The sequence below is a fragment of the Onychostoma macrolepis genome, chromosome 08, assembly GCF_012432095.1.
Source record: "Onychostoma macrolepis isolate SWU-2019 chromosome 08, ASM1243209v1, whole genome shotgun sequence".
In the NCBI taxonomy this organism is placed as follows: Eukaryota; Metazoa; Chordata; class Actinopteri; order Cypriniformes; family Cyprinidae; genus Onychostoma; species Onychostoma macrolepis.
The window spans coordinates 27,514,250-27,524,837 of NC_081162.1; the positions used below are offsets into that span (position 1 = coordinate 27,514,250).

Sequence of the window (10,588 nt, forward strand, 5' to 3'; positions counted from 1 at the left end):
CCTGTGAACCGGATCATTGAGCCTGTGAACCAGATCATTGAGCCTGTGAACCAGATCGAACCAGATCATTGAGCCTGTGAACCAGATCATTGAGCATGTGAACCAGATCATTGAGCCTGTGTACCAGATCGAACCAGATCATTGAGCCTGTGAACCAGATCGAACCAGATCATTGAGCCTGTATACCAGATCGAACCAGATCATTGAGCCTGTGAACCAGATCATTGAGCCTGTGAACCAGATCATTGAGCCTGTGTACCAGATCATTGAGCCTGTGAACCAGATCATTGAGCCTGTGAACCAGATCATTGAGCCTGTGAACCAGATCGAACCAGATCATTGAGCCTGTGAACCAGATCATTGAGCCTGTGTGCCAGATTTGTTCTGGTCTGTCCGATTTGGCTCAGATTTTCAGCTGGTGGAAGTTGGGTGCGGCTGTGTGGAGAATTGTTTTGGGTGTGAGCAGCTTGATTCAGGAATTTGGAAGATATTGATCGCACCCACACAATTGTCTCTGACAAGAACCCTTACAGTCCTTGGGAAAAATGCCCTTTGAGACCCTGAAAAGGTGGCCTTACAGGCCTATATTTATATTAAAATGAAACAATATTGATTTTTAAATGATTAAGTTTAAATAAAACTTAAATGGTGAAATACTTTTTGTGAGTTTCTATTTACTCAAGTGTATATAAATATTTCCTTATGAAATTATTTATATTGTTAATTGACACAGAATTATACATGTATATTCTTTTATTTATTTTAATGTTATTTATATATATATATATATATATATATATATATATATATATATATATATAATATAATATAGGACATCTTTAGGGTTTATTTGATCTCGTTCTTGTTGTTTAAGTTTCACAAGAACATGTTTTGTTGTTTTGTTTTAACTTTCTGAATGACAGATCACTAAGTGGCCTGTTTCTCTCACCAAAGAATGCATGACTGGGTAGAAATGAACACGGACACAGTGCTGTGATGAAACTTTCTTCAGAGGTTTATTGCTTTAGGTGTTGGTTTATATACTACGGAAGGTCTGAACCACAATTTGAAAAAATAAAATCAATGTGGGGAAAATATGTAGTGTCTTAGATTATTTTTTACTTACAGCAAGATTACATGTTTCCTGTAAATGTTCTTGAAAATGATGAAAATGTAAATAATTTGGAAAAATTTCCTTCTCTTTCTCATTTTGTGTAGATAGAGAAAGAAGCTAGGAGTTAGTTTATCTTTTCTTCAGTATGTCTTGTGCTTCACTTGAATCCACTGAGGTAAATATACCAACAGTTCAGTGAAGGAAAATCTGATCTCACAGAATTCCGTGTAATGTTAACGGAATTAATTAACCTCCGAATCTGTGGTGGCATCACGGAATCGCCGAAAATTCCGTGATGGGCTCACAGAAGTGATACCAATGTAAGTCAGTGACAGGCATCAGCCGTGCTCCACGCACGGAAACCCTTAGCATCAATATGCCGACGAGATACTGGAACATTTCTCGTCATCATTATTGTTCAGAACTGGGTAGGTTTAGGGTAGGGGTGGGTCAGGTACTCCAGTGAAAGTAGAACTGCATCGGAGTCACTCTTTTTACGTGGTCCGATGCAGCGCTGGTGTTGAACCAGTGAATCCGTGCATGGACCACGGCTGATGCCTTCTGTGAGCACATCACGGAATTTTCCTTCATGAGAAAACAAAAAACGGTGCTAATATACACTCAGAATGTGATTATAATACTAGCAAAACAATTATAATCCTATACTGAAATCCCAGATAGCAGACAATGAAAATATAAATATCAATAAATATAAAAATGATTTGTGTTTGGAACGTTGTGAGCATGGATACATGTTTAGGTTAAATGTGTAATATGTATAAACAGTGCTCATAAACGGCTGTTGTTCTAATATTCTCAAGTGAAGCGAGTTGCGGTTTGGACCCAGAAAAACAGCGTTTCTTACGTCACCACTTAACAAGCGGATTGCAATGGAAGTGTTTGCAAAATACTTTCCGTGACTCAAAACCAGAAACTGTCTTGCATCTTTTTTTGCATTGTGTTCATACAAGAAAACTTTGGCAAGACGATTGCTAGTTCATTGTAAACTTTATACACAATATGAAATTTTCACTTTTGAGAAGCAATATGGAAATGTTTACTTTCTATGCAACTTAATTATTTTGCTTGCGAAATATTTTATCCACAAATGCAAGATTATGAAAGTTACCCCCACTTTTCTTACTTTCAAGAAGATATTAAAATCTATATTAAATCTTTATCTACCTCCTGTATCAAAAAGGCAACTAAAACTTTTTGGTGTTTTTGTATAATTTTTATTTAATAATTAATTAATGTTTTGTAGGAAAGATTGTTTATTGTTCTTACTGTTATTTATTTTTAATGTTTTTTTCTCTCTTTCTCTTTTGAATTTTAATAGCTGTGTATTATTTGCCCAACCTTGAACCCCTGGCTCTTTTCCTTAGTGTATGTTTTTCACATTTTCACCAAAAAAAAAAAGGTAGTGTTAGCAAACGTTTGGCTTGTTGTGGGCAGAGACAAGAGCGCGGAAGTGGGCGGAGACGAAGCCTATATATTGTAACCACTTTGGTGCGTTGCTCATTTTGGACGTACATCTGCAGGGAGAAAGCAGCCTGGTGAGTGATTAGCTCCTCTTGTAGAATTTTCTGGAAACCTTAAATCCACCGAGGAAAAAGATATGCCTTTACTAAACAGACCTGAATCAGCCACCACAGTTAACTTGCCAGCTTTGTCTTTTTCAAGAATCCAGCAATGGTTTACTCGTGTGTGTAGCGGTGTGCCAAATTGTTTCAGGTCTATACAATTTGGCTCAGATTTTCTCAGCTGGGTTCAGCTGGCTGCAGTTGGACTCGGCTGTGAGCCGAATTCATTCGGGTGTAAGCACCTTGATTCAGGAAATTGGAAGATGTCGATTGCGCCTGTACAATTACTCAATAACACAGGAGGCAAACGATATAATTACAGTGTAGAACAATGCTGGAATGATATGACCGATGATATGAACTAAATGGCAAAAGGCAAAACGCGCAGCAGCTACAGAGCTGTTGGCTGTCATGTGTGGGCAGAAGTCACTGAAAAAGGTGACATGAACAGCAACTACACAGCTGTTAGGCTGTTTTCTGCCGCTGAAAGCCACTGAAACCTACCGGTCACTGAAACCTCTGCCTAAACATACCGGTCACTGAAACATGTGACTGACCCTTATGGATGACTGAATCCATTTCAGATTGAAAATCTCCTCCTAAAGGCAGTTGATGTTGTCCCGCTGCCATAATGATAAGATTATATATATATATATTAGTCTTTTGGGTTTTGACATTATCCCTTCAACACTCTATATTCTGATATATCAGGATAACTTTATTAAGACAAGTTAAATCTAATCCTTGAATGACCAGCAAAGATGTCCAGACTGTTGTCTCTCAGAGTAAAGATGCTGAGGTGGCTCCCCCTGTTGTCCAGTTGCTGATGTCCCACTTCTTACTTCATGTAGATGTAAGTTTTTGTTTTGTTTTTCTTCATTTATATGATATTGAATTATTGTCATCCTAAAATCATCTCATGAAACAGTTATAGTTTTACTGTCTGTGCCCTACAGACAATATCCAGCTGTCTGATGTTGAGAGGAGCCTCATCCAACCCCTGAATCATCTAATATTGATCAGTGTGTATTCCACAATATATGTTCCTGCACAACCGAAGGCTGAAGTTTCAGGACCCTATTTCATGTGACATCTAGCCATTTCTATTTCAATAGAGGAGACTTAAAACCAACTTAAAAGCATTAAATTCCATTAAGTACACAAGTACTTTTTTTTAAATTTATTAACAATACTACTAATTGACTTTAGGTAGAGATGAGTCCTTTAAGAGAAATGTCTTGCATATTAATCTGTTTAATATAATATAAAGTGTGATTGTTTCCAAAAAACATTTGATGAAGAACCTCAAAAGAACATAACGAATAGAGTAAAATGTTCTCTCTTCAAGTAAAATTAAAATAATTTTTCTGTTGGACCAGAACTCTCCTATTGGATTTGTTTTTTTCAACTTCTGATGTCAGATCACCTGACAACATTGATGACTTTTCAATGGATGTTAACTTTTCTTTTGCCACCTCTTCTTACCAAGGTTACTTTCGTAAACGAAAACTGAAACTAAGACTAAAACTATTGGTCAAAAACATTTTCGTAAACTGAAATAAAATAAAAATTTCTAAATAAATGAAAAACTAAAACTAAACGAAACTAACAACAGTAACTGAAAAACTAACGAAAATAAAATAATAATTAGCAAAAATAAATAATCGTGTTCGTGATTTTAATAAGCTGTCATTCTGTGCCAGAAAATCGGACCTGTGGTTGTTCAGGGAAATAGATGGTGCTTCATGCACGTGAGCTGCGTCCTAAGCGGCTATTCACAGAGAATGCGTTTTTGCATTTAAAAAACAAGAGGTGGGCTATGAAATGGGAAATAATAATAATGCACACTTTACAGCGCACGAACGTTTAAAAGCTTGCTTGACGTGCGAGAACAACATGAGAGTGAGTTAGACACAGAATTAAAAGTTTTGGATGAGCTGACTTTAGTGAATAGTCATTTTGTCACGCTTTGCGATTTACTATGGTAAGGTCCGTCTCGAATCCATGACACGAGCACCGCCTTGACTTTATAAAACGCATCCGAAATGAGAGAAAGTGATAGCCGCGCTGTGTTTTCACCGCTGGCCGTGTTGTGTAAAAGGGGCTGTAGAACTGGGATTGATTGCGTTGCTCATCTGAAGCGCGTGCGCGCTGGAGCGGTGCAAACATCATTTAAATCACCATCGCATTTATTTTTGAGTAGTATGAGGTTTCAAAGCATTTTAGATTGTTTATTCTTATTGTGTACGTTCATAGAGGGAGACGGGACATACAGTGTGCACCGGTGGCTCGTATGTGCAAAAAATCCAGCAAATTAATGCATTGAAAACACAGATGAACAAAAATAAAGTTTACAGAGTTTCAGTGACGATTGCAAACAACAAGCCTGCGTCCCAATGTTTACACTGTCCATGCTAAAATCTATGTGATTTAAGTAATTTTTAATACTATTTAGGGCAGATAGGGTGGATAGTATGCACATTGGGACGCAGGGCATCTTTCCTCAAATCCAGCACTGGAGGGCCATTGATCTGCAGAATTTAGCTCCAGCCCTGATACAAACTCAACTGTCTGATGCTGTCTAGTAACTCTGAAAACCTTGATTAGCTTGTTGTTTGTAAACTATTGGCATATTAAACAAGATTACATCTTTAATATGAATGAATATGAACATGAATGTGAATTAATAAATTGTATCCATATAAGCTGCATATTTTTGGTTTTTGTTGAATTGCAAATAATTATTTTATTGTCATTATTAAGAGGTTTGCACAAGAGTTAACTGTAAACTGCAAACATTCAACTTTGCTAAAATTAAATGTCTTGGTTTGGTCTACATTAACTCTGTTAAAATATAATAACTAAAATATATAAAAACTGTGTTCACAAAATAAAAACTAAACTAAAACTAACAAAACCATTAATGAAACTAACTTTAACTCAACTGAAATTATAGGAAATTTGAAAACGATATTAAATAAAAACTAATTTAAAAATTCAAAACTATAATATCCTTGCTTCTTACTACATCTGAATCAACCATCCCTGCAAACCTGCCAGTCTGGTCTTCATTAGAGATGTCTCAAGTAGATCTCAAGGATCAGGATCAGGGCCAATTGAGCATTTCTTTAACTGATCGGTATCAGCTCTTCTAAGCCTGATCATTATTTTATGTCAGATGTCATGCCGGTGTCGTGCAGTAGATGGCGGTGTGGACCTTTTAAGTGGGTTTACCAACCACCATTAAAAGGAAAAGAAGACAAATGTGCAGTGCTGCCAGCTTGGGGAGTGTGACACCAAATTTAATGACTTTCTCATTGTTGCTGTGACTGTTATTAATTCTTTGTGACAAGGAGCTATCTTAGCAAAGTATATTTGGCTTTTTTTTTTTTTTTTTTGTGGTCAACAAACACATCTCAGATCATTTCATTATCACTTTTAATCTACATCTACCTTCACACCACCAACCCCTCTGCCAGTTTCATTTAGACAATACTTAAGGTCTCTTATTCTTCTCGACTTTGCACTGTGCATCGTCCTCTCTTCCCACCCCCACACATTTATTATCATTAGATGTGAACTGTGCCATGAATATGTTGTTTTCTACCATAACTACCTGCCTAGACACTATCTGTCCTCTTTTCTCCAGCATGTGCTACTCACCCCAAGTCTTCCGTGAGCACCAGACTAACCTCAGTCAGGGCAGCAAAGAGAAAATGGCACAAATCAAAAAGACTGAGCTGATCTAAATAGGTATCAGTCACAGCTACAGCTGACCATCTTCTCACCACCTCCTCTTCACTTACAGAAGATGAAGTCTCTAAACCTATCCTCTCCAGCCACCCTACCATCTGTCCTCCAGATTCAATCCCCTCAGATCTCCTGCACTTCTGCCTTCACTCACACATCATCAACATCTCTTCTCGCAGGCATTCAAGCAGGCAGCTTGGGTAACCCCACTGCTCATAAAACTTATAATAGACACCTCACTTGTTGAGAGCTAGAGGCTCGTCTCTCTTTCATAGCAAAATCACTTGAACACATTGCTTTCACCCAAGTGTCTTCCTTCCTCTCACAGAACAACCAGTTGGGGAAGAACCAGTCAGGATTTAAAAGTGGCCATTCAACTGAAACCACCTTGCTGTGAGTCACTGGATCGTTACAGAGTGCAAGAGCTGAGTCCAAATCATCAGTTCTCATTCTGCTAGATTTATCTGCTCATCAAATCCTTCTGTCCATCCTCTCATCACTGTGCGTCACCAGTCCAGAACTGCAATTCACTTTTCTGAGTCTCACCTTACAGGTAGGTCCTTCAAGGTTGCTTCAGGTATACAAATTTCATCAGTTGGTCACTGGGGTTCCTCAGGGATCAGTTCTCGGACCCCTCCACTTCTCCATATACATGGCATAACTGGAACCCATCACATAGTCACATGGTTTTTCCTAATATTGCTATGCTTCTGACACTCAGCTCTACCTCTCATTTCAGCCAGATGATCCAACGGTACCTGCTGGGATCTCAGGCTGCCTGACGGACATCTTGGCATGAATGAAAGAGCATCACCTGCAGCTGAACCTGGCAAAGACTGAGCTTCTCATCTTCTCAGCCACCCTATCAGTACAGCACCAGTTTACCATCCAACTGGGCTCATCAACGATAACCCCATTGAGTTCGACCAGGAAGATTGGGGTGATCCTTGATGATCAGCTGATCTTTAAAGATCATATTGCTAAAACAGCATGATCTTGCAGGTTAGCACTACACAACATCAGGAAGATCAGACCCTTCGTAACAGAACATGCAACACAGCTTCTCATCCAGGCTTGTCAAGTCATTAAATAATAAACATGAATCAATATACATGAACATATATTTTGTTTTTATGAACATGGAGAATGAGTTATGAGTTATAAAGTTAAATTACGGTACAGAATTTTTAAGAAAGCATCATAATATATGGCAAGAAAATCTCCAGAAACACACACATAAATGAGAATTAGACTTAGCCATGTATGTTTAAAGGGTATATTGTATATTGAGCGTTTTGTATATTGAAAGGGTAAGAATGTGACTTATGGGATTTTATAAGTTTTTCTTGACTGTAAAGCATATTTTATTGGAATGTCCTGCTTAAATTGATATCAGGCAATGCTTTTCTAACAGGAATTATATTAATGGACATTTTTTTAAAGTTTATCCTAGGAAAATATTTACAAATATATACAAATGAAGAATACAACAAACAATTAATCATACAGAGGTAAATACTGTATATACAAATTAAAAACATTGTTTAGTATAGTACAAGCATGTGGATAGAAAGATGAATAAAGATTGATAAACAAAATTAATTTAAAGAATAGATTAATTAATAGCTTGTTAATATGAAGTGAATCATGTGTTGTAGGCAGCGTTTTAACCCTGGAGTGAGTGAGAAGGAAGCAGCAGCTTTTATCATCAAAGTCATTCAGAACTGCTTCCTGAGCAGCAGGTCAGTGTCTCTTACACATTAATGCATGTCGTTTCCTGACTTGTTTTAATGTAAAGCACTGTGCTTATAATATGAAATGTTCTTCATTTGTTCCAGGAGCAAAACGTATGACATGATCCAGTACTATCAGAACCAGATCCCCTACTGAAGGCCAGAGAAACCTGAGTGTGTGTGTTTCTCTTACTCTCTTAATGCTAAATTGCACTGCTGTCTCGGTCTGGTGTGTTTGTGCACTTTATACACCTGAAATGTTTGCATGGATTTCTACGCACTGATATCAGCACTTATGAGACATTTTCTGGACACGTCACACTGTCTGCTGCATGATGGGTAAACATTACAAAATCACTTTTGTGCCATTTTGATTTGTATTTGATGTGATTTTATTGTCAGTCTTAAATAATTTCCAGATAAATCATGTAGTTTGTAAACTACAGCAGACGTGTTTATGAACATGAACGGCCTGAACTGCAGACAGATGTCATATTTCAGAGGTGACGAATTTACACATTAAAATATTTGATTGTTTATTATGATGTAATGGAGGAGAAATGTTTGAAAAGTGTTTGGTATTGGTGTTTGGTTTACAGCTCTGAATATGTGTTAATTTTTCACTGCTGTTTATTGATCAACTGATTGTACAGTGTGACATCTTTATTCGCTCATTTGTAAGCATAAATTTTCGGCCCCTCTTTATATTCTATTCTATTATTTATTCTGTGTGTGATATTTAATAAATGTAGTTGCCTGTACGTACACCTTTGTAATGCTTATTCAACCATAGATTACAAAGGGGTAATCTATGAGGGTTCAGCCATCATTTTACAAAGCTACGAGAAGAATTCTTGAATAAAGTTATTTTAGTTTTCTTTGCACAATAAGTATTCTCGTAGCTTCGTAATATTACAAACTATGTCAAACTATTACCCCACTTCCAAACATTGCATTTTACTGCAAATACTTTCATTCCATTGCAATGGCTTTCATGATAGCTTTTTTCTCATTGCGTATTGAGACGTTACCTTCTTATCAATATTTTTATGTCTACATTCCTTTTGTGATTAATCCAGTGTTAAGTTTTAATATTTATGGAAAGCCTTGTAAAAGGAATAAATTCAGGTAGGTATTTGGAGAACAAATCATATAAAGGTAAGTAGATTAAGATAAGATTTTTTATCCAAAGCAGTTAGCAACTTTCTTCCATTTAACCATTCACCAAATTCAGATTCACCTCTCCTTATCACGGGGAAGTAACCGTATCTAATTTTAACAACAGTATTTCATTAATTTTAATGAAAATTTGGCACATAATGTGTTTCTCAGCATGTGTAAATGAGGTGAGTTTGTCTTATTTCTGCTTTAGTAACGTGGCGCATTATTGACTGGAACTTTCTAGAAGCCAACGACCGGAAACGACACAGACAGCTCTGAAGGGCATTAAGCAGGACAAAAGCAGTTGACTACTATACATTTGTCATATGTCGACAGTCATTACTGTCATGAGACCGGGTCCACGATGCTCCCCCTCACCACCAGAGGTCGCCACCTCCCGTCTTCCCGGACTCAATTGCCATTACCACACACACCTGCCACTGATCACACTCCCAGCTGTTCTCCATCACCATGGTCTATTTATACGCCACACTCCCGCTACTCTGTCTGGTAGAATAATAATTGTTCGTTGTTTGTGTAGTTGCTGTTCTGACTCTGGGGATACATGCACTGTGTTGCCGTTTCATGTATCCCACTCCTTTACCTGTTTTGTTTTTGCCCTGTTGGCTTTTTCGTTGTTTATTAAAGTGTTTTTTCCCTGCATCTGGACCCAGACCTTGTTCCTTCGTTGCACATCCCTACCGTGCCGTGACAATTACATGCATAAGATAAATTAATATATGTTGATGTGTGTGTTCTTTACATTGTCTAGTTCTGTTGTCCTTTGTGTTGTCTTCCATTGTTTAGGAAGTTTTTAAAAATTATGGTATTGTGTTTGTGCCCAAAAACAAAATCTGCTGGTAACAAATATAATCTTAAAAAACAATATAATCTTTCAAGAAAGATTGTTACAAAGCACTTCAGTACTTGGTTACAAGTACACTATGACTCATTCAGTACAGGTGTGTCCCGCTGATAAACCTGTTCTACAGGTCTTGTTTCTGAATTCCCCTAAGATCCCAGTACAAACACATCACCATTACAGCCTAGTCACGCTAACCTGTGTTTAGTCCTTCAGTAAACACACACTCCATACAAAACTCAAGATATGTATGAGCACATTCTGTTTTCTTTAGTTATACCATCAACCTCTTCTTTTTATTCATTTACTTCCTCCAATTCTACCATCATTGAAAGCACCAGAGACCTACATCAGGGGTAGATGCTGTATTGAATTTTATGCAATT

General features: G+C 37.3%; 1 long non-coding RNA gene across 6 annotated transcripts; it reads left to right on the plus strand.

Moving 5' to 3' along the window:
- Positions 1-2,625: 2,625 nt before the first annotated feature.
- LOC131546382 (uncharacterized) lies at positions 2,626-9,998 on the plus strand. 6 transcript variants are annotated; one of them, XR_009272673.1, is made up of 7 exons: positions 2,626-2,670; positions 3,454-3,550; positions 3,654-7,000; positions 7,187-7,449; positions 8,106-8,189; positions 8,286-8,683; positions 9,553-9,998. It is a non-coding gene; the product is annotated as an uncharacterized LOC131546382 (long non-coding RNA). The 6 variants fall into 6 exon arrangements; XR_009272672.1 differs by lacking the exon at positions 9,553-9,998 and having other exon boundaries at positions 3,654-6,647; positions 6,776-7,000; positions 8,286-8,941; XR_009272676.1 differs by lacking the exon at positions 9,553-9,998 and having other exon boundaries at positions 3,654-6,450; positions 6,776-7,000; positions 8,286-8,941.
- Positions 9,999-10,588: the final 590 nt, after the last annotated feature.